Genomic DNA, 2500 nt, shown 5'->3' with positions numbered 1-2500 from the left:
GTCACACACAAGTAGCTTACGCAGTCTCTCCCCACTTTCTCCCTTTCTTAATTTTACTCACAAATATAGTCTCCTGTAGCTCAGTTGGTAGAGCATGGTGCTTGCAACACCAGGGTTGTGGGTTCGTTTCCCACGGGGGGCCAGTATGAAAATGTATGCACTCACTAACTGTAAGTCGCTCTGGATAAGAGCATCTGCTAAATGACTAAAATGTAAATGTAAATATGCACCACAGGCACTCCCTCTTGAGCTTTAGTCTCTGGCACTCCCTCTTGAGCTTTAGTCTCTGGCACTCCCTCTTGAGCTTTAGTCTCTGGCACTCCCTCTTGAGCTTTAGTCTCTGGCACTCCCTCTTGAGCATTAGTCTCTGGCACTCCCTCTTGAGCTTTAGTCTCTGGCACTCCCTCTTGAGCATTAGTCTCTGGCACTCCCTCTTGAGCTTTAGTCTCTGGCACTCCCTCTTGAGCTTTAGTCTCTGGCACTCCCTCTTGAGCATTAGTCTCTGGCACTCCCTCTTGAGCTTAAGTCTCTGGCACTCTCTCTTGAGCATTAGTCTCTGGCACTCTCTCTTGAGCTGTGTCTTTATTTCTGATATAGTATTCATCAACACCCCCTAATATACAGAGACACAAGCGGACAGACAAGGTTGGTCTTATCCCTGATTTCCTCTGCTCTGTGGAGGAGAGACAAGAAACACTGGAACATTTAATCAGTTCCCAAGGTTATGGTCTGTACCAGCCTCCATTTACTACTGAGATAAAGGAGGAGGGAGAGAAGGAGAGAGAGAGAGAGGGAAGGAGGAGGTAGAGCAAGAATGTGTGTGAGAGAGAAAGCAAGTGAGGGAGAGGAGTAGAGGGAGAGAAAAACATTTATAGAGAATGGGTGAAAGAAAGGTAGAGAACAGATAGCAGTGGAGATGTTGAGAGAGGAAAGAAACCCCTACACCCCAGGAGAGAGAGGATGCTGATGCTGCAGGAAAGATAAGAAACCCCTACACCCCAGGAGAGAGAGGATGATGATGCTGCAGGAAAGATAAGAAACCCCTACACCCCAGGAGAGAGAGGATGCTGCTGCAGGAAAGATAAGAAACCCCTACACCCCAGGAGAGAGAGGATGATGCTGCAGGAAAGATAAGAAACCCCTACACCCCAGGAGAGAGAGGATGATGCTGCAGGAAAGATAAGAAACCCCTACACCCCAGGAGAGAGAGGATGATGCTGCAGGAAAGATAAGAAACCCCTACACCCCAGCAGAGAGAGGATGATGATGCTGCAGGAAAGATAAGAAACTCCTACACCCCAGGAGAGAGAGGATGATGCTGCAGGAAAGATAAGAAACCTCTACACCCCAGGAGAGAGAGGATGATGATGCTGCAGGAAAGATAAGAAACCCCTACACCCCAGGAGAGAGAGGATGATGATGCTGCAGGAAAGATAAGAAACCCCTACACCCCAGGAGAGAGAGGATGCTGCAGGAAAGATAAGAAACCCCTACACCCCAGGAGAGAGAGGATGATGCTGCTGCTGGAAAGATAAGAAACCCCTACACCCCAGGAGAGAGAGGATGATGATGCTGGAAAGATAAGAAACCCCTACACCCCAGGAGAGAGAGGATGCTGCTGGAAAGATAAGAAACCCCTACACCCCAGGAGAGAGAGGATGCTGCTGGAAAGATAAGAAACCAATACACTCCAGGAGAGAGAGGATGATGATGCTGCTGGAAAGATAAGAAACCCCTACACCCCAGGAGAGAGAGGATGCTGCTGGAAAGATAAGAAACCAATACACTCCAGGAGAGAGAGGATGATGCTGCTGCTGGAAAGATAAGAAACCCCTACACCCCAGGAGAGAGAGGATGATGCTGCAGGAAAGATAAGAAACTCCTACACCCCAGGAGAGAGAGGATGCTGCTGCTGCTGGAAAGAGAAGAAACCCCTACACCCCAGGAGAGGGTCTGTGAAGCCTGTTGTTCTTTGATTCTGCAAATAACGTTTGAAGCATGGATGGACCCATAGTCTATGTGTCTGTGTGTGTGTGTGTGTGTGTGTGTGTGTGTGTGTGTGTGTGTGTGTGTGTGTGTGTGTGTGTGTGTGTGTGTGTGTGTGTGTGTGTGTGTGTGTGTGTGTGTGTGTGTGTGTGTGTGTGTGTGTGTGTGTGTGTACTAATATGGAGAATAAGAGCACCTCCTCCCAGCTGCCCACTGCACTGAGGCTAGGAAACACTGTCACCACCGATAAATCTACGATAATCGAGAATTTCAGCAAGCATTTTGCTACGGCTGGCCATGCTTTCCACCTGGCTACCCCTACCCCGGCCACCAGCTCTGCACCCTCCGCTGCAACTTGCCCATGCCCCACCCCCACTTCTCCTTCACCCAAATTCAGACAGCTGATGTTCTGAAATAGCTGCAAAATCTGGACCTGGTTAAATAAAGGTGAAATAAAAAATAAAATAAAATATGTGCGAGGTCAGAGACATTTCAGACGGACCCTCCTTATCCT

General features: G+C 48.7%; 1 protein-coding gene across 1 annotated transcript in view; it reads left to right on the top strand.

Annotated features, from left to right (window-relative positions):
• LOC121569617 (BAH and coiled-coil domain-containing protein 1) overlaps positions 1-2500 on the top strand; it is a 105174-nt gene that overhangs the window by 69232 nt on the left and 33442 nt on the right. The window lies entirely within an intron of this gene.

This window comes from Coregonus clupeaformis, chromosome 1 (genome assembly GCF_020615455.1).
Source record: "Coregonus clupeaformis isolate EN_2021a chromosome 1, ASM2061545v1, whole genome shotgun sequence".
NCBI lineage: Eukaryota > Metazoa > Chordata > Actinopteri > Salmoniformes > Salmonidae > Coregonus > Coregonus clupeaformis.
Note: the sequence above shows the minus strand (reverse complement) of the source record. Positions and strands in the feature narration are given on the sequence as shown.